Source organism: Natator depressus, chromosome 20 (genome assembly GCF_965152275.1).
Source record: "Natator depressus isolate rNatDep1 chromosome 20, rNatDep2.hap1, whole genome shotgun sequence".
Classification (NCBI taxonomy): domain Eukaryota; kingdom Metazoa; phylum Chordata; order Testudines; family Cheloniidae; genus Natator; species Natator depressus.
In genome coordinates, this window is record NC_134253.1 from 8173032 (window position 1) to 8195156 (window position 22125).

General features: G+C 48.9%; 1 long non-coding RNA gene across 1 annotated transcript; it reads right to left on the reverse strand.

Annotated features, from left to right (window-relative positions):
• Window positions 1–4394: 4394 nt before the first annotated feature.
• LOC141975075 (uncharacterized) lies at window positions 4395–17666 on the reverse strand. The gene is made up of 4 exons (XR_012635843.1): window positions 17548–17666; window positions 16133–16195; window positions 12017–12146; window positions 4395–5906 (listed from the first exon to the last, which is right to left on the reverse strand). It is a non-coding gene; the product is annotated as an uncharacterized LOC141975075 (long non-coding RNA).
• Between the last annotated feature and the right edge of the window lie 4459 nt (window positions 17667–22125).

Below are 22125 nucleotides of genomic sequence, written 5' to 3' on the forward strand. Positions count from 1 at the left end.
CTCATATATTGGCCACAGCACAGACCTGGTTGTCCTCAACAATAAGTTGGAGCAGGAGGGTCCCCACCCTTGTGCCCCTCCAGCAATCTCCACCAGCCCTCTGCCCTCCTGCAAAGGCACAAAAGGAATTACACCTAGGAAGGGACAAACAAGGCAATAAGAAGGGGTTCTAGAAACACATTAGGAGCAAGAGAAAGATGAAGGAAAGTGGAGGTCCTCTACCTAGTGTAGAAGGAGAGCTAATAACTGGTGACATCAAAAAGGTTGAGGTGATTAATGCCTTTGCTTCAGTCTTTACTAAGAAGGTTGATGGTGACCAGGTACTCAACACAATTAATATTAACAACCTGGGGAATGGACCACAAGCCAAAATAGGGAAAGAACAGGTTAAAGAATATTTAGATAAGTTAGATGTGTTCAAATTGGCAGGGCCTGATGAATTCACCATAGGGTACTTAAGGAATTAGCTGGCACAATTTCAGAACCGTAAGCGATTATCTTCAAGAACTCAAGGAGGACGGGTGATGTCCTAGAGGACTGGAGAAGGGCAAACATAGTACCTGTCTTTAAAAGAGGGAACAAAAAGGACCTGGGGAGTTATAGAACAGTCAGCTTAACATCAATACCTGGAAAGATACTGGAATAAATTAATAATAAGGCTGCGAGTCTGTAACAAAGGTCATGGAAGTCAGGGATTCCGTGACTTTCCGGGAACTCTGTGATTTCTGCAGCAGCTGGCACAACTGACCCCAGGGCTGCCCTAGCAGCTTGGCCACCCCAGCAGCAGCAGCGATCCCGGAGCCCCCCAGAGCACCCAAGATTTAGTCAGGGGTATATAGTACGAGTCATGGACAGGTTACGGGCCGTGAATTTTTGTTTACTGCATGTGACCTGTCCATGACTTTTACTAAAAATACCCATGACTAAATCTTAGCCTTAATTATTAAACAATGCTTGTAAGCACCTAGAGGATAATAGTGTTATAAGAAATAGGCACTTTTGTCATGAATTAATCATGCCAAACCTACCTAATTTCCTTCTTTGACGGTGTTACTGGCCAAGCGGGTAGGGAGGGAAGCAGTAGACGTGGTAGATCTTATGACATTCTCATATGCAAACTAGGGAAATATGGTCTAGATTAAATTATGACAAGGTGGGTGCACAAGTGTTTGAAAGACTGTACTCAGAGAGTAGTTATCAATGGTTCACTGTCAGACTGGGAGGATGTATCTAGTGGGTCTGTCCTCGTCTGGTACTATCTAATATTTTCATTAAAGACTTGGGTAATGGAGTGGAGAGTGTGCTTATAAAGTTTGTGGATGAAACTAAGCTGGGAGGGGTTGCAAGAATTTTGGAGGACAGAATTAGAATTCAAAACAACTGTGACAAATTGGAGAATTGGTCTGAAATCATGAGGATGAACTTCAATAAAGACAAGGGCAAAGTGCTACACTTAAGAAGAAAAAAATCAAATGCATAGCTCCATTGTGAGGAACTGGTGAGGCCTCAGCTGGAGTACGGTGTCCAATTCTGCATGCCGTCCTTTAGGAAACGTGGGGACAAATTGGAGAGAGTCCAAAGGAGAGCAACAAAACTGATAAAAGGTTAAGAAAACCTGTCCTGTGGGGAAAACTTTAAAAAATGGGCGAGTTTAGTCTGGACAAAAGAAGTCTGAGGAGGGGCTGATAGTAATCTTCAACTACATTAATGACTGTTATAAAGAGGACAGCATGGGTGGCTGGTCGCATAGGCTGGGGGAGGCTTTGCCTCCCCAGACAGCCAGGCGTGGCCCCCCGCTCCCTGTGTGCGGTGGCTCCAGTTCTGCTCCAGCCCCCTAGTGCCCCAGCTGGGGTTGGGGAGGCTGTGGCCATGTGCCACCCGCCATTCTGGCACTCCAGGGCTGGGGGGCTAGTCTGGGGTGGGACGGGGCTGGTGGCTGCAGAGGGGGCAGCTCTGGTCTCCGGCAGGGTTGGAAGGAGCGTGGCCTCGGTTGGAAGGGGCAGGGTGGGGGGCTAGCCTCCCCCAGTCAGCGGTTCACGCACTGCCCATGGAGGACAGTGTTTGATTGTGGAGGAAGGACAAGAAGTAATGGGCTTAATCTGCAGCAAGGGAGGTTTAGGTTCGATATTAGGAAAAAGATTCTAATTTTAAGGCTACTTCAGCACTGGAACAGATACCAACGGAGCTGTGGAATCCCCATCACTGAAGGTTTAAGAACATGTTGGACAAACACCTGTCAGAGATGATCTAGGTCTACTTGGTCCTGCCTCAGCACGGGGGACTGAACTAGATGACTCTCGAGGTTCCTTCCTGCCCTACATTCTATGATTCTATGGGAGTGTGTAGGGATAAATAGGAAGGAGTGAATGGGGATGGATACAGATATGCTGGAACAATTTGTATGGTGGGGGTGCTGAGAGCCATTGAATCAAACTGTAAACTCTGTATATGGTGGGAACCACTTCAAGCCAGGGGGTGCTGCACCCCCAGCACCTCTAGTTCCAGCACCTGTGGATGGATAGATAGATGGGAGTGTATGGAGATTAATAGGTAGATGGAAGATTATAGGTAGGTGTGCATGGGTATGGTTAGATAGATGGGCATGTATGGAGACAGATGGGAGTATATGGGGAGAGATAGGTAGGACTGTATGGGGATAGATGGGAGTGTCCAGGGACAGACAGGCGGGTACATTATGCGTATTGTAGACTTCTTTTTGTTGTTGTTGTAAATTACGGTCTTGGATCAGCTGACTCCCTGAGGAGAGGTTTCTTACTGGATTGGATTTATAGACTCATAGACTTATAGATACTAAGGTCAGAAGGGACCATTATAATCATCTAGTCCAACCTCCTGCACAACGCAGGCCACAGAATCTCACCCACCCACTCCTGAGAAAAACCTCTCACCTATGTCTGAGCTATTGAAGTCCTCAAATCATGGTTTAAAGACTTCAAGGAGCAGAGAATCCTCCAGCAAGTGACCCGTGCCCCATGCCACAGAGGAAGGCGAAAAACCTCCAGGGCCTCTTCCAATCTGCCCTGGAGGAAAATTCCTTCCCGACCCCAAATATGGTGATCAGCTAAACCCTGAGCATATGGGCAAGATTCACCAGCCAGATACTACAGAAAATTCTTTCCTGGATAACTCAGATCCCACGCCATCTAACATCCCATTACAGGCCATTTGGCCTATTTACCATGAATATTTAAAGATCAATTAATTACCAAAATCATGTTATCTCATCATACCATCTCCTTCATAAACTTATCAAATTTAATCTTGAAGCCAGATAGGTCTTTTGCCCCCACTGCTTCCCTTGGAAGGCTATTCCAGAACTTCACTCCACTGATGGTTAGAAACCTTTGTCTAATTTCAAGTCTAAACTTCTTAATGAGCAGTTTATATCCATTTGTTCTTGTGTCCACATTGGTACTGAGGTATCCACTGGAAATGTTTCCTTCTTCTCTTTCAGATCTTGGTCCGCAGGTTTCCCCAGTGTTAATAACACTGAAACACTGTATCCATCTCACAGGGTGTGCCAGAGGCGAGTGGAATGACACACAGTGTGAGACTCACTAGAACTTCATTTGTGAAAGAGCTGGGCCTCTTGCATGTCTTTGACACACTTGAAAACATTGGGTCTTTCCGAGATTTTTTTTCTTCAGGCATCCAATGAAAGGTAATAGAAACCAGGCAGCCTTCCAGGGCGAACCCTCCTTATTGGACACGAGGGGGTTGACTCTAAGCCCTGGTTTATGCTATGTCAGTATAACTACGTCGCTCAGAGGTGTGGAAAAGCCAGTGGAGAAACTCTCCACTAAGCATTACAGTGGGTCAGCTGCGCCGTAAGAGTAGACAAGCCCTGAGCTACTGAATCCACTGAGATGTAGAGACTTTAAACTGTCAACCTCCCTCCCAGCTGAGCAAAACCCAATGGCTAGTGGAGACGCCTGCCAGTTGTGGGTCCAGCTCGGAGCTCTGCACTTGCTGTGTGCAGAGGAAGCGCATCTGCCCAGGACTCCTGGGTTCTATCTCCAGCTTTGGGAGAGGAGTGGGGTCTACTCAATGTCTACACAACTCCACCCAGCAGAAGAGTTACAAATGCTTAATCATATTCCCTGGGTCAGGGTGAGACAACAGTTACCGGATTCACTTCATATTAGGTCCCACATGTACTGTTATAAATCTGATGATTAACCTTTTGTCATAAATATAAAGGGAAGGGTAAACACCTTTAAAATCCCTCCTGGCCAGAGGAAAAGCCCTTTCACCTGTAAAGGGTTAAGAAGCTAGGATAACTTTGCTGGCACCTGACCAAAATGACTAATGAGGAGACAAGATACTTTCAAAGCTGGAGGGGGGAGAAACAAAGGGTCTGGGTCTGTCTGTGTGATGCTTTTGCCGGGGACAGAACAGGAATGGAGTCTTAGAACTTAGTAAGTAATTTAGCTAGATATGTGTTAGATTATGATTTCTTTAAATGGCTGAGAAAATAAGCTGTGCTGAATGGAATGGATATTCCTGTTTTTGTGTCTTTTTGTAACTTAAGGTTTTGCCTAGAGGGATTCTCTATGTTTTGAATCTAATTACCCTGTAAGGTATTTTGCAGAAGTGATTCTTTTTACTTTTTCTTCTATTAAAATTCTTCTTTTAAGAAACTGAATGCTTTTTCATTGTTCTTAAGATCCAAGGGTTTGGGTCTGTGGTCACCTATGCAAATTGGTGAGGATTTTTATCAAACCTTCCCCAGGAAGGGGGGTCCAAGGTTTTGGTGAGGATTCTGGGGGGAAAGACGTTTCCAAACAACTCTTTCCCAGTAACCCATTAAATGTTTGGTGGTGGCAGCGAAAGTCCAAGGGCAAAGGGTAAAATAGTTTGTACCTTGGGGAAGTTTTAACCTAAGCTGGTAAAAGTAAGCTTAGGAGGTTTTCATGCAGGTCCCCACATCTGTACCCTAGAGTTCAGAGTGGGGAAGGGACCTTGACACTTTTAAATCTTGTTGTGTCTGTATGGGAGTGCTAACATTAACACATCAAGCTAAATTATTTACATTATGTTACAATAGTTACTGTCATTAACAGTCAGATTATGTCCATTTACCACCAAACCACATTTTGTCCTAAAACAAAAACTACCATGTCCAGTATATACAGCAATAGACGTGTTAGAGGAATTCTGTCTCAGCTCAAAGTGACCTCTGGAGGATGTGTTGATGCGTTCATCTCGCTTGTCAGAAATATATCCCAGTTCTCTCTCTTCTTCACATGCTTCAAGCTTTAAAGTGTAGATGTCCGAGGTCCTTTTCACTAGACTCAACCATAGTGGTCTTCGGGCATCATTTACACATTATTTTTCCATAGTCCCAGAGATACAATGGGCGATTTTGTATATTTCACCCTTGCTGACTTAACCATGTACAGGACAATAGTTTTGTTCTGATGGAAATATACAAAGTCATGAAGAGTCCACCAAGCCCTTTGGGGGGAGAGATAGCTCAGGTGTTTGAGCACTGGCCTACTAAACCCAGAGTTATGAATTCAATCCTTGAGGAGGCCATTTAGGGATCTGGGGCAAAGAAATCTGTCAGGGATGGTACTTGGTCCTGCTGTGAAGACAGGGGACTGAACTCAATGACCTTTCAAGGTCCCTTCCAGCTCTATGAGATAGGTATATCTCCATATTTTTTTTTTTAAAAAAAGCTTGTCAATCTCTTTCCTCTTGGGAAGTGTTATCCCATACTACTTTCCAAATCTCAGCTGGTGATTTTCCAAATTTCCAGCATATTCCTCTCAAATGATTCCTTCTACTGTTGTCTGTATCCAGGCCTGGGCTTGCGCACCAGTAATAGCCAAGCAGGTGGCTTGCTCCTGTTCCTCTAGAGCTTGCACAAGCACTTGATGATCCTGCAAGGAGATATTAAACACGGCTTCAGTCAGATTAGCCTCCAAGCACCCCAATAAGCCTAATGCTTGCAGTGAAAAGTTTAACAGGATATGCAAATATTCCAGTGCCCCTCCTATTACACCCACTTTATTCTGCAGCACCTGCAGATCAATTGGTTTGAGAGCTCCTATGCCCACGATTCCCAGTACCTCCCCTGCAGTGCTCCTTCTAGCTCTGAACTGCCTCAGGTAGTTCGTGACCTCCACCAATTGTCCCACCCAGTGAGGAGTGCCACCATACACTGACTGCAGTTACCACTGACACTAGCAACTGAGACTCCCAGTACAGACATTTCTACCTGTTTTATGCTGTAGTGGGTTACCCAGGACTTTCTGCATCCTGTCCCTACGAATAACATGGGTCCCCCTTTTCGCAGGTGAGGGTGATACGGATCCTCAGTTCAAAAGGTAGGTGCTACAACTGTACTCATGGTTGAGCTGGAGCTCTGGACTCAGTGACGGGTAAATTACCACGTGAAGTGTACAGCGATGGACACGTGTGTGCACACGGGGCTAAACCAAATCCATTCTCATGTCGGCTACAGCAGGACAACTTCCGTGTGTAGCCAAGACCTCAGAGTGACCCTGCCGTGGGGGAAAGGGGGCTCAGGTTCTGGGGCCCATTCAGTCCTGCGAGAGGGACACTCATGCTGTTTGTGGTTGTGGGTCTTTCTGTGTGAAATGGCCATGAGACCCAGCAAACTCATTCTACACCAACCATCCCCTGCTCCCCAAGAGGCTGCATCATTCCAGCTAAGACAAGCCCCCCAGGGTCTGGCCTATACTGGGAAATGCCTGAGACTCTGCCTCCTCCCCATCCTGAGCTGCAGAGCCAATTACACTGAGATGGCCAGGAGAAAATCACAGTAATGAGGGGATAACAGGGAGCGAAAATGAAGGAAAATTCATCATCTTCTCACTTAGGGCCAGATCCTGCAGCAAGCTGAGCGCTTCCCAGCAACTGTTGAGCGACCCCTGCAGCCCTTGGAGCACCGACAGAGTTGGTGCCTATGCCGTGGGGCTGAGTCCCCCATCCCCCTCTCCAGGAATGGAAAATGCAGAACTCACAGGGTCGTTCCCATGCAATTGCTGCTTGTGATTTCCCAGAGTCCAAGGAGGAAGGGGCCACTGTGATCTAGGCTGACCTCCTGCCTAAGGCAGCCCAGGTGACTGCCCTGAATTCCCTCCTGTCTGAACCAGAGCAGATTTGTGAGAAAAACAGCTGATCTGGAGTCCAAACCTTCCCCCCAGCCCTTGGGGAGTCGCTCCATTGGTTAATTACTGTCCCTGAGACAAAACTGCACCTTATTTCCGGGCTGAATTTGTCAAGCTTCAGCTTCCAGCCATTGAATCATGTTAAACCTTTGTCTGCGGCATTGAAGAGCGGCTCTGTTACCAAAGGGCAGCTCCTCCAGCAGGTACTTCTGTGGGGGCTGGTTAGAGATTGTGACCAAGTCAACCTTGTCCCTCAAGAGCCCTTGACATTGTTAACTGAGGATACGGTTTCGTTACGGAGTCATGGATCCTGTGAGCTCAGCCTCAGCAGAGAGAGGCAACGGGATTTTCCCCCGGCAGCAGAACTGGGACTGGACCCCAGGTCTCTGATCTCCCAGCTCAGGGCACTGGCCACTCGACTGCTGCAGCCAGCCAGCTGGCAGGGTTGATGGATTGATCCTCGGGATCAGCTACATCAAACCTCTCCCATCTCTCATTTATTTCCCTCTAGTCATCTGTGCCAGGGGCTCTCAGGTGCCCTAGCTCTGTGCCGCTGCCGGGGTGCATCCGATGAAGTGAGCTGTAGCTCACGAAAGCTTATGCTCAAATAAATTTGTTAGTCTCTAAGGTGCCACGAGTCCTCCTTTTCTTTGTGCGGAAACAGACTAACACGGCTGCTACTCTGAAACCTGCCTGGGTGCTGTTTAATTGAAACCCACTTGTTGCTTTTCATTCCTTTGTCTCCCAGCAACGATCACCCCCCTGCCTGGTGCTGATGGGCCAGCGCCCAGGCTCAGTGCAGCCAGCACCTGGCAGCAGGTGGAACACGCACAAACCTCCTGTCTCAGTGGGGAGATTCAGTTACACGGCAGCCTCTTCCTCCAGAGATCTCAAAGCCCCTCTGCCAGTTTGGAGCTTTCAACCACGGCCGCTCCACTTGCCAGTGCTCCCTCGGCAGCTCTTGCACCTGCTCTGGGTGACACCCCCTGTTGGTACCGTGCCCCCCCATTCCATGCCCAGGTGATTTGATTGGTTAATTAATTAAGCTTTGAAAGGCTGACCCCCATCCCCGTGAGCTAGATCAGCATCATAACCTCTGCTTAACAGAGGGGGACAGATACTAGACCCCACTCTCCTCCCGGCACTGGGGATAGAACCCAGGATTCCTGGCACACAGCCTCCCCAGTGTTTAAAGTGAGTGAAGGTGGGGGAGAGTGAGTGATGGAGGAAGGGGGGATGGCGTGAGCTACGGGTGGGGCCTCAGGGAAGGGGTGGGACTGAGCTGTGTCGGGGCAGTGACTGTGCTAGCAAGAGGGATAGCTCAGTGGTTTGAGCATTGGCCTGTTAAACCCAGGATTGTGAGTTCAAACCTTGAGGGGGCCATTTACGGATCTGGGGCAAAAATTGGGGATTGGTCCTGCTTTGAGCAGGTGGTTGGATTAGATGATCTCCTGAGGCCCCTTCCAACTCTGATATTCTATGATTCTAAGACATGAATGCTGCTGGCCTATGTGGGCTCTCTGGGGCAGGACTCCTTTTGGGTATGTGCTTCTCTGGGGTCTGTACAGCACCTGGCATAATGGGGTCCAGGCCCATGACGGGGGCTCCTGGATGCTACCGTAATACCATTCATAGCAACATCCCCTCTTGGGTGCTACCATAATACCATTCATAGCAACGTCCCCTTTCGATTGAAAGACCTCAGCCGATGTCTCCACACCCAGACGCAGCGTCTTTCCAAAGGCCCAGATCCTAGCCCCCTCCTAACTAGCCTCTGCCCTAACTCAGATATCTGCATGTGTAATGAGCCAAAGCCTGCCCTCCGTGTTGGCAGTGCACCACCACTGGCCTGTGATGGACACCTCAGAAAAATCATTCAAAAGGCAGACAACTGGGGGCAGCTTCTGGCCGAGCGTTTGGCCCTGGAGACCTGCGGGGCTGGGACTAGCGGGCACCACCCAGCGGTGTGAGCACGGGGGATAAGGGGAGCAGCCAGTGGGGAGAGCTGCAGTGGGCGGCATGCTGTGAATTCAGGGCGAGGTGATGAACTTTCTGTACCTTTCCCAAGCTGCAAACCCCTTTGGAAACGTGGGGCCAGCTGCCGCCTCTGCTGTGCTTTTACCTCCATGCTGGACTGACGCTCCGGGGCCAAGGGCTGACAGCTGAGGGTTGTTAACTCGGGATGATCCTCTGTTCTACTACAGGTTTCAGAGTAGCAGCCGTGTGAGTCTGTATTCGCAAAAAGAAAAGGAGGACTTGTGGCACCTTAGAGACTAACCAATTTATTTGAGCATGAGCTTTCGTGAGCTACAGCTCACTTCATCTGAATGCATCCGATGAAGTGAGCTGTAGCTCACGAAAGCTTATGCTCAAATAAATGGGTTAGTCTCTAAGGTGCCACAAGTCCTCCTGTTCTTTTTGTTCTACTACAGACACCCTAGGCAATAGACTGGCTCCCAGGGGTTTGTGTGGGCGGGGGTGGCCTGGCCACGAAGGCACCTGGTCGAGGTCTGGGATCACTGAGGGAGGCTGAGGCAGGTGACAGCAGGGCTGGAAGGTTATAAAGGGCAGAGGCTGATCTATTCTGGGTCTTTGTATGTTTCACCAGCTAAAGAGGAGCGACCCCAGAGCGACCCCCCCCCCCCGGCTGCTGCAGGATCCTGACGAGGTAAAGGGGACCCTGTGACCTGAACCCAGACAGACCCCGAAGGACTCCCAAGGGAAAGGCGAGCTTGCAAGCAGCACTGTGGAGGGAGATGGTTGTTTGCTTGTGATCTGGGCTCTCTGGGCTCTGTTAAGTGAAGAGCAATGGGGCTCGAACCCTGTGCGCAGTGTCTGTGCGCGCCAGGCTACACTGACCACATGGCCCCTGGAAGAGGGAACCCACCTAGCCCACGTCTTCAGAGGGAATTCTGGGAGAAGGGGTTAGGGGTTCAGTTACTGAGCTATTTGGGGGTCAGTGCTGGGCCTGGGGGCCTAAGGCAGGTGGGCCATGGGGCTCCATTTCTCTGAAGGGATAACAGAGTCAAGTGCCCAGGAAATGTGCCCCAGAGGCCACGTGAGAAACCAGCGCTACAGCCTGCTGAGACCCAGGGAAGCTCAGAGCCACTGATGGACCTATTCTCCAGGAATTTATCTAGTTCTTTTTTAAATCCTGTTATAGTTTTGGTCTTCACAGCATCCCCTGGCAAAGAGTTCCACAGGTTTACTTTATGTTGTGTGAAGAAATACGTCCCTTTGTTTTTTTTAAACCTGCTGCCTAGTCATTTCATTGGGTGACTGCTAGTTCTTGTGTCATGTGAAGGATTAAATAACATTTCCTTATTCACTTTCTTCACACCAATCATCATTTCATAGGCCTCTAGCATATCCCCCCCTTTGTGGTCTCTTTTCTAAACTGAAAAGTCCCAGTCATTTTAATCTGTCCTCCTGTTTCATACCCCTAATCATTTTTGTTGCCCAACTCTGCACCTTTTCCAATTCCAATATATCTTTTTTGGGATGGGGTGACCAGATCTGCACACAGTATTCAAGGTGTGCGCGTACCATGGATTTATATAGAGGCAACCATGGTATTTTCTGTCTTATTAGCTGTCGCTTCTTAATGATTCCCAATATTCTGTTTGCTTCTTTAACTGCCGCTGCACATTGAGTGGATGTTTTCAGAGAACTATCGACAATGACTCCAAGATCTCTTTCTGTACCATCTGCAATTTTGCCAGCTCACTGTTTACCCATTTTTCCAGATCATTTATGAATATGTTGAATAGGACTGGTCTCGTAAAGACCCCTCAGGGATACCACTATTTTTCTCTCTCCAGTCTGAAAACTGATCATTTATTCCTACCCTTTGTTTCCCATCTTTTAATGAGTTACTGATCGATGAGAGGACTTCCCTCTTATTCCATGATGGCTTACTTTTCAAAAGTCAATTTAAATTATTATTTTTCTTTAAATTATATTTGTTTTAGAAATCTAGAACTGTTATGTGTTCTGGTGTAATTTGCATTATCCTTATGTTAAATTTGCATTATCCTAACAAAACATTTAATTTATTCATATCTCTTTTATATGTTGCAGGTCAAAGTGAAAATGAGAAGACAAAAACAATACAACAATTTTTCCACTCAAAGGCCTCAAAAACTAACCAAGCTGAAGAACACATCAAGAACTAAGACTATATCAACATGTCATCTGAAGGGCCAAGTGGTGTGTCTACATCCGACCAGCCCGAAGCACAAATACAGCTACCTACTGAAGAAACCGTGTCTCCAAAACCTAAGGGCCTTTCCCGAGGTTTGTCGGTCAAAGTGTGCCCATTTATTGAAGTTACAAAAGATGGCTACTGGTGCACCTCTTGCAAAAAAGCTTATGAAGAAGGAAAGCTTCCCAGTGCTATAACTGGTAAAAGTGGAGGAGGTTTGTTTGTCAGATCGATCAGCAAAGCCAATGCTGACAAACTACGTGAAAAGGCTGCAAAACACCATGCCTCTGGACTGCATCAACATGCAGAAAGCCTTATAAGCCCCTTTTCAAAGCCAATTTTAGAAGTACTTAATGAGGCTCTTAAGAATGCTGGAGACATAACACAGTTCATGTGAACAAACATGGCTGTGACATCATACTTTCTATTTAAGCAAGAGATACCACACACTACAAACTGGAGGCCAAAGTTAAGTGCATTGTCACTTGTTCATCCTGAAGTTGAACGCTGGTGCCGAACAAGACGGGTAAATGCTCACTAATTTTCTGCAAGAAACTCGACTGACTGGCTAGAAGCATGTGGTGCAAGTGTGAAAGACTCAACAGCTGAAAAAGGGAAGAACTCTCTCACCACATTCAAAAAATTTGCATACCTGGCTGATGGATGCACCGATGCAAATGGGCCTCAAGTATTAAGTCATTGTGTACGTTATCTTGATGTCAGTGGTAGGCCAGTAGATGCATTTCTAGATGTTCAAGTTACAGAAGACACATCGGCTGCACCTGTGAAAACCCACATCTTATAAGAGTTAAATGCTTGTCAGTTGGACCCCAAACAAACAGATGGCTGCTTGTGCATTTGATGGAGCTGCAAACTTCTCTGGAAGACATGGTGGAGTACAAGCTTTGCTCAGAAAAAAGTGTAACCCTAATCTCTCCTATACACACTGCAGAGGCCATCTACTCCAGCTAGCTCTAGTACGAGCTGCAGACTCTTCAAAAGACATTAAAAAAGCTATAAATGTAATGTTTTCATTATATTCTTTTTTCAGCAAGAGACCAAAAAGACTGAATATCTTGGAAAATATAGAAGATACACTGGGACAGAAGTTGAAATTAGTCCAACCTGGGAAAACCCTCTGGCTTTCTCATGAGCGATCCTTGGCTGTTGTCTTAAAATTACTGCAACCATTATTACTGACTTTGGAAAGTATCTACAAGATGGGATGGATCTAAGTAGTGAGGCTGGTGGATTACTTTTGCTACTATGTTCAGAGAAGACTATTGCCATTCTCTCTCTTGTAAGTCTACTGTTTAAACCACTTGGGTCATTGAACAATGCCATCCAGGCGTCTGCTACAACAGTAGTAGATCTTTGTCCAGCAACAGAAGCTACATCTGGACCAATCAGAGAGCTATCCATTGAAAAAGTACTGGAAGAAGCAAAGACTTCAGTCCAGAAGTTGACTAATGGAGCCATTTATATTGAATCCTTAAGTGAAGAGGACAAGAAGTGTGTGTTAAGACAACTGAAAAAGTACACAGACTTGATTCTAAAAAATCTGCAACAGCGACTTCTAGATTCTACTCAGCCTCTGCGTAGCTTTTACAGATCCCTGTCCTAGTGGAGTGAGGCACTTCCAGCAATGCGACTGCTATGTGATCATGACAGAATAGAAACATTTTTCAGTTTTTACTATGGTGCCACACAGCCCACCTTCACCCTCACGGTCTGACCCCTCATCTGCCCTTATGCCCCCCCTCCCACCGTAAATTCGAACGCTTCCCCTAATTTCAATTCCTGGGGAAAACACTGTCCAGGGTGATTCAGTGTCTTGACTCTGGTAGCGATCTGGTGAGCCGCCAGCACGGGCAGCCCAACCGGATCTGGAAGAGAGGCCTCTCTGGGGGAAATAGGAGAGGGAGGCAGAGTTGAGCCCCCTGCCCATGCTCTGGCCCTGAGTACCAGAGACCTGGAGTCAGGGGAAGGACAGACCCAGAGAAGCCTCAACAGACCCAGATCCAAGTTTATTCATTGCATGAGAGGCCCAGCATGGTTCTGTGCCAGGGCCCACGGCAGGGGCAGCAGGCCGGGTGGGGCTCTCTGGTGCCCCAGGCTGGGGCTGGGCATCACTCCAGCCCTATCTTGCAGCAGCGTGCGGCCGTCCAGTCGATGCCGGCGCACTGGCAGTGGCAGGTGGAGTCGGTGCGAAAGTCCCAGGAGCTGCAGCCCATTCCGCAGGCGCAGCCCGTGGGCTTGTACCCTGTGGGGGGGTGGTGGGAGGTGAGTTAGGGGAGCAGCTGGTGGCAGGACGGGAGTCATGGGGGCACCGAGGTGCCCTGCTGTCTCCTCCTCCCCAGCCCCCAGTGTATGGACCTGAGGCTCCCTTGCAGCCAGGACACTGCCCAAACAAGGGAGGTCAGTGAGAATCTCGCCCATTCCTCACAGAGGACTATTGTACTATGTTCTTGTATAGCCAGGCAGTGACTGGAGAAGGAGCTGTGGGGCTAGGATGCCCAGGGCCTATTCCCACCTCTGCCATTGATTCTGGGTGGGTCACTTCAATTGCCCTGCGCCTCAGTTTCCCTGCTTGCTAAGGATTAGTCTTTTGGGGCTGAAATAAACTCTGGTATTGTTGCCATCTGAGCAAGCCCAGCATCAAGTTTGTGGAGCCTTTAGGAGCCCATGGAAACATCCTCCCGCTCTATCCCCTGCTGGGTGCCCGGACTACACCACCCTTCTGCTATCCCTGTGTGTGCTCTGCTCCCACCCTCCATCTCCAGCCAGGGAGCGGACTCTTGCCCAGTCCAGGTGGCTGGGAAATGGCACCTGAGAGGCAGTTTGCACGGGGAGGATGCGCTAAGATGGGGTGGGCTCTGCAGCTGTAGGGTGAGGGGATAGGGGTCCGATTCCTGGTCCTAGAGACCCTCCTTGACCCCAATCCTAGTGGCACCCACCTGACCCTCACTAGATCCCTCTACCAAGGTGCAGCCCAATGGCCGGGAGGGGCAAGAGCCGGGAAACACCTCTGTAGCTGTTCTTACCTGCCTCCTCTGCCTTCTGTTTTGCCAATGCCTTTCCTCGCTGTACCTGGGCTTCTTTCACCTCCTTAAACACCGAAGACACCAATCGCTTCCATCTACCTAGAGCGTCAGCTCTTTGGGTCTGGGACCCTCTTGGTATTCGGTTTGTACAGCACCTAGCACAGCAGGGTCCTGGGTCATGAGTGGGACTCCCAGGAGCTACTCTAATACATAATATACAGCACCCATTAAAATGAGGTCCTGGGCCAAGACTGGGGCTCTGAGGTACTAGAGTAATACATCTAATAATGTACAGCGCCCAGCACAACAAGGTCATGGTCCAAGACTGGGGATCTGAGCACTACTGAAATTCAGATCGCAAGGATTCCTAGCCCCCCAGGTCCCCAGCTATGAAAGGTGGCCACAGAATGGGGGAGGGCATTCCATGGAAAATTTCAATGAAAATGATGAGGGGGAAAATCATATCTGCCAAAATTTTCACAATTTTTCAGAAAATCTACAACTTTTTGGTGTTCAGCAGCTGAAATGCTGCAGCTGAAAACTACCCAAAAATGTACAACAAATTCAGTTTTGGCTAAAAAAAAATTGTTTTTATTTTTCCCCCTGCTTTTTTGATGAAAAATCAAAAATCTTTGCCGGAGGCAGATACATTCTGCAAAATGAGTTTAGTCAAAAGCCCAATATTCTGTCAGAAAAAAGTTTTGATGGAAAATTTCCCCCCCAGCCCTACCCACTGCACCACATGCTGGGGCTAGACTGGGCCTAACTCTCCTGGCCTCGTATGACGAAGTGGGAATGTTCTTGATGTTTTCTCTGAATGTGGTGTGGGTGCCTCAGTTTCCCCTGTGCATTTCTTGGGTGTCTAGGTGGGAGGATTAGGGGGTGTGATTGTTGCAGAGCCTTAGAGGGCCAGTTTGATGCTGTCTACACAGAGAATGGCTGACACCCTGTCTCCTAGCAACTGATGGCCTGGACCCCTCCCCTGCAAAGGTGCCAACTGAAGGTGTTGGAGAACAAAGAGATCAGGTGACTCCTGGCCTGGGAAAGAGACAAAGGACAGAGGAGGTGCTGGAGAGTTTCAGTTTGGAGCTGGCTGGGGAAATGGAGGGAGGCCCAGATGTGGCTCTGGCCTCTCTGCCCCCAGGATGGACCAGACTGAGGGGTCCTGTTCTCTGTACCTACAAGCTCTGTTTTGACTGTGTTCCTGTCATCTAATAAACCTTCTGTTTTACTGGCTGGCTGAGAGTCACGTCTGACTGTGGAGTTGGGGTGCAGGACCCTCTGGCTTCCCCAGGAGCCCCGTCTGTGCGGACTCGCTGGGGGAAGCACATGGTGTGGAAGGGGATGCTGAATGCTCCAAGGTCAGCCCCAGGAAAGTCGAAGCTGTGGAAGCTTCTTGTCCTGGACACAGTCTGTTCACAGAGAGGAAGTTCCCCAGAGTCCTGCCTGGCTTCGTAGGGAGCAGTTCCAGAGCATCGCCCGGGGACTCCGTGACACCTCGTGCTCACAGAACCCAGCCTCTCCCCACAGGAGGTTATGGAGAATGCCCATTAGCTGTGCCCACTCCATCAATGGCTCAGATGCTCTGTTGGGAATGCCCATGCCCCTGGACTCCATGACTGCTCCTTATGGGTTGCGTGTGATGGATGATGCTCCAGCTTCGTCAATGTTTTCTGTTGACCTAGAAATACTGGTTCTGCAGTCAAGACAGGAAACAAACGTACCTTGGTTTATCCTCTGGGAAAGGGCAGCGTTTATCCTCTTTAATTCCCCAGTCATCTTCTGGTCTTAAAGCAACAACAACAAAATGTTAAACAGGCGTAGTTTTCATTGCAGCTTTACAATTCCCTTAACTCGATCAGTCTGGACATTTCCCACAGAGGGGTGGGGAGAGTTGACGATTGTCTGGTAGGAAGGATCTCACTACGCATACATATGCATCGGCATCCATATTCATCTATTCATCCATTGGCATACATACAGTTCCATCCATCCGAGCATATAGACACATCCATCGACACATCCTCCATCCTTCAGTATACATACACATCCAACCAACCTCCATCCTTCAGTATGCATACACATCCCTGGCTGGGATGATTTAGTTGGGGTTGGTCCTGCTTTGAGCAGAGGGTTGGACTAGATGACTTCCTGAGGTCTCTTCCAACCCTAATCTTTTATGATTCTATGATCTTTCCATCCATCAGCATATATGCTTCCCTATCCATTCACACATCAGCATACATACTCAGCCTTCCATCTATCCATCCATCAACATATATACACTCCCATCCATCAGCATCCACACACACACATCCATCCATCCATCCATCAGTGTTCATATGCATCCATCCTCCAACCATTGGCATAAATACTCACCTATCCATCCATTGTCATACATACTCCTCTGTCCATTCATTCATCAGCATAAATACCTATCCTTCTGTCTATCCATCCATTGACATACATACCCCCCTCCATCCATTGGTATTAGCACATGTATTTAGCCATCACACTGTATGTATTCATCTATTCCAAAACAAAAAATAATTCTGTAAAATACCATGTAAGGGTCACTAAGTGACTGTCAGGGTTCCCTCTACTCTCTGAACTCTAGGGTACAGATGTGGGGACCTGCATGAAAGACCCCCTAAGCTTATTTCTGCCAGCTTAGGTTAAAACTTCCCCAAGGCACAAATTCTTTGCTCTTGGAGGGTACACTGCAACCACCAAGTGATTTAACAAAGAATCAGGGAAAAGACCACTTGGAGTTCCTATTCCCCAAAATATCCCCCCAAGCTCTTACACCCCCTTTCCTGGGGAGGCTTGAGAATAATATCCTAACCAATTGGTTACAAAGTGACCACAGACCCAAACCCCTGGATCTTAGGACAATAGAGAAATCAGTCAGGTTCTTAAAAGAAGGATTTTATTTAAAAAAAAAGGTAAAAATCACCTCTGTAAAATCAGGATGGAAAATAACTTTACAGGATAACAAAAGATTCAAAAACACAGCAGAACTTTCTCTAGGCTAAGTTTCAAAGTTACAAAAACCAGGAATAAACCTCCCTCCAGCAAAGGAAAAATTCACAAGCTGAACAAAAGATAATCTAACACTCCTTGCCTGGCTTTTACTTACAATTTCTGTAATATGAGAGACTTTTAGGATGGTTTATAGGAGAAGGAGTTTTCTGACCTGATGCTTCTCTGCTTTCCAAAAGAACACACACAAAAACAAAGCCTCCCCTCCCCCAAGATTTCAAAGGATCTTCTTTCCCCATTGGTCCTTTTGGTCACGTGCCAACCAGGTTATCTGAGCTTCTTAACCCCTTACAGGTAAGGAGGAATTCTAGGCTACCCTTAGCTGTATGGTTATGACAGTGACATTAATGTATTGACCTATCATTACATTCACAAAACCCAAGCACCCACAAGCAAGGGACTGACTAGCTGAGAATACAATCTATCTAGCACAGCCCACATAAAAAACACAAACACAACAGTCATATCCAGTGCAGAGAAATACATATTTCATCTTAACACAAGAGCCTTGACTCTGATCCGTGGATTGTTTATTTGTTTGAATGTCTGATTCTGGTATTATCAGTTAATATCTTTAGCCATTTTTTTGGAAAGTACTTTGACTTGTGATGTCTTGAGAAAGATGGAGAATAGATAGTTTAACAGGCTATACCCCAACAAAACCAGGTAAGCAGCACCATTGAGTGAATAGGGCACTGGCTTTGGGAGACCTGGGTTCTATTCCTGGCTCTGCCACTGACCTGCTGGGTGACCTTGGGCAAGTCACTTCCCCTTTCTGTGCCTCAATTTCCCATCCTTTGCCTACTTAGATCATAAGCTCTTTGGGGCAGAGCCTGGCACAAGAAGACCCTGATCTCGCTTGGGGTCTCTAGGAACCCCGTAGTCTGTATGTTTCTATCTCATAAGGATCTCACGTTGTGTTGAACTGCTGGGATCACATGCAGGCAGACTTGGGGTCTAATCCAGAGCCCAACGATATCAATGGACAGACTCCCATGGATAGCAGGAACCACTCGGTCTGGTTTTAAAGCAGCTAAAGTCCAGGACAATCCACCACACCCCTGGGTCAACTGTCCCAATGATTAATTCTCTGCCCTGTTCAAACTATGTACCTTATATAGCACAGTCTGAACTTGCTCCCAGCCCTTGGATCTGTTAGATTAAAGAGCCCCCTGGCTGTCAGAAAAGTCATCGAAACAGAAATTCAGGGCTGAAGGAATCTCAAGAGGTCATCTAGTCCAGCACTGAGGTAGGACCACATAAACCAAGTATCCCTATAGATGTTTGTCCAACCTGTTCTTAGAAACCTCCAATGATAGGGATTCAACAACTCCCGAGGTCACCTGTTCCAGAGCTTAACTAATATCCAGCCTAAGTCTCCCTTGCTGCAAACTGCACCAGTTCCTTCAAAGCTGGGACAAGAAGAACAACTGATCACTGTCCTCATTATAACAACCTGCTACAGATCTGTAAACTGTCATCAGGTGTGTGTCCCCCACCCGCCCCTGCCAGCCTTCTCTTCTCTAGGTTAAACATGCCCAATTCTTCCAATCGCTCCTCAGAGGACAGGTTTTCTAACCCCTTGATCAATTATGTTGCTTTCTTCTGGACTCTCCAGTTCGTTCACGTCTTTCTTAAAGTGTGGCACGGACAATTGGACACAGGACTCCAGCTGAGGTTTCCCCAGTGCCGGGGGACCAGAACAATTAGCTCCTGTGTGTCTTACATGCAGCATTCCAGAATGACATTTGCCTTTTTCACAACAGCATCACATTGTTGACTCATATTGTATTTGTGGTAGATCTTTTAGGGCCGGCCGTGCTGCAGAAGTTCCTCCCCATAGATCCCTAGTGACCTCTTAACTTTCTCTCTGATAAGCTGAACAGATGGTGCTCCTTTAGTGTCTCCTTCTCAGGCAGGTGTTCCACACCTCGAATGGTCATAGGACCTGGGGTCTTCTCTGAACCTTTCACAGGTGATCACCCATCCGCTTGGTGGCCAGGGCTGGATGGGGGCAGACTCACCGTTCACGACTGTGAGCGAGAGCAGAGCGATCCACATGAGAAAGCACATGGCCATCAGGAGGTACAGCATCAGCATGTGTTTCTGCTCCCGGGTTCTCCCTTTAGAATCATAGAAGATTAGGGTTGGAAGAGACCTCAGGAGGTTATCTAGTCCAATCCCCTGCTCAAAGCAGGACTTTGGCAGGCTGTGGGGTGGATGGAGCTGTAGGGGCTGGAAAACAGCTGATGTTACATTTGAGCAGGTTCTGGGTATGTTCTGTATGTGCTAACATGTGCCGTACACAGTAGGGGATTAACACATGGGCCCACGGGGCCTGTACCAAGGGCCTGGCCAATTTTGGTGCCCCCACAGGAGCCCTGGAATCTGTGTAGAAATCTGGGGAGGCCACCAGCGCTGGAACTGTGGCCCTGCCCCTGTTCCTTCTCTCCCCCCAAGGCCCTGCTCCCTGGCCAGGCCAGAAGTCAGAGCCGGGCCATGGCAAGAGCCACCCAAGGAGCCTGGGATGCTGGGGGGAACCCTGGACCCTCCTCCTGCCTGAGGAGCGGGAGGGTGGGGGGCACAGGGTGCCCGAAAGCAGCCCCCAGCCCAAGTCCCTGCCCCCTGGGTGCATTGCCCAGGGCAGGTGGAGGGTCCGGGGCTCCCCAAAGTGGCCCGGAGCCAGCTCTTACCATGGCCCAGCTCTGGCTTCCGGCCTGGCCAGGGGGCACGGCCTGCAGGGTGTGAAGCCCTGTGGTGAGAAGCAGCTAAGGCCCACCTCCGCCCCCACCACCACGAAGAGGCTGGCGCTTCTAACAGGGACTGTGCTGCATAGCGGGGGAGCTGATCACCTTCTCAGCGCCCTGCAGCAAAGTTCAGCCCTGGCCGCTGCTCTGCGCCTGCCCATTTTAAAAGATGTGCAGGCATGGGCCTCCCTCTTTTAAAAGTCGGGGGCTATGGCCCCTCTGCTCCCCCGCCCCTCCACCCCGGTTCCGGTGTTCTTGGGTCCCCGGGGTGTGGAGGGCCCAAATGTTCTTTTTGCCCAGGGTCCCAATAAATCATAATCCGTCTCTGGGGCCGTACATCACAGTAATACCTGGCATTTACACAGGGGTTTCCACCCCTAGATACCAGAACCTGGCTGGCTTGGTGATTCCATGGCCAGCTGCCATGCTGCCTATGGGTGGAGCGGGAGGGGAAGGTAGGGGGAGGGAGTGATGGATGACTCAGCCCCATCTGCCTAGAGCTGGGCCCGGGCAGTAGTTTGACCTCCCCAAACAAACCACAGGTCCCTGGATGCTGTAGAGGGTGGTGTGAACTCAGTGCTGTGCTGCAGGGAAGGTGGTGAGGACGGGGCACTGTGCGGTAGGGATCAAGGTGGGGGGCTCAGTAGGGGGCGCTCTCCCCATGCAGTCAGTGCTGACCGCAATGCCCCAGTGTGGCACTAGGAGGTGCTGTGCTGAAGGGAGCAGGGTGGGGGGCTCAGAAGGGGGCGCTCTCCCCTGGCAGTCAGCGCTGGCCCCACTGCCCCAGTGTGGCACTAGAAGGCACTCCATGCCCTGCTGGCTTGGGACTGGTTCTTTTCATCCTCCTGCCTGGTGAACTCACCACAACCTTGCGGTTCACATATATGTCATTCATGTCCATGGCCCCGTCCCGCGACTCAGTTTGACCATTCTGTGATCTGTCTCTCCAACTCTGATCCCGATGACGCAACAAAGCATCTTATTTCAGCAACAGGCCCTGTTGTGTAATCCCAGACAGCATCAGAGCCAGGGGGGAGCCAATGGGGCTGCATTTCCGAGACGCTGCTGCTGGGTCCAAGAGCAAAGGACTACAGCAGCGTCTCCTGACTATGCTGGCCCTGGGAGAGCAGGTGCCTTGGGGCTGCTGTTCAAACCAGCACCGCCTCCAGGTGTGGAGCAACAGGGTAGGAGAAAACCACTGCAGATGCGTGGGTGTGGGAAGGGAGGTTCTCTCCAGCCCAGGCAGAGAAATGACCCAAGCAAAGGGTGGGAATTTCAAGACATCAGCTGGGGCCAAAGCTGGGGTGAGATGATGAAATCAGATCCTCCGGGGCTCTTCGGATCAGAATCTGTATCTCCATGGCAAACTGGCCCAGTGTGGTCTCGATCGTTTATTAGGTGTATCATGGTAGGACCCCACTGGTTAGGGTTAGGACCGCACTGGACGCTCATTCCAATGCACTACTGATGGATGACCCTCCCAAGTCCGTAATACACCTAAGAAATAATACTAATGCCAATGGGACTGGATTGACCCAGGTCCTGGGGCTGACTGTTTGGAAGGGTATGGTGCGTAGAGTCAGGGAGGTGGCATTAGGTTGGGGATCCAGGAGGGTTTCCAGCAGCAGAGAAGTCTTTAGAAAATAGCCAGGGAACGCCCTCAGGACTTGTTTCCGCTGGAGTTTGGCCCAAGCTACAATACCAGATCCAAAGCACTCCCAGTGCTACGATTTTGTCACGAGTCTCATGCTGTTTGACATTAAAGCCCCAGCTCTGGGAGTCATGGGATTACAGGAGACTCTTGCTTTCTTCTTTTTTTTTAAAGCAGGTTTTCTGCCCGCGCACAGGAAAGCTGGAAAATGTGACCCAGCAAGGCTCAGAATCCAGCAGGTAAAGAAACAGAATCCAATGCATATGATTTTATTTTT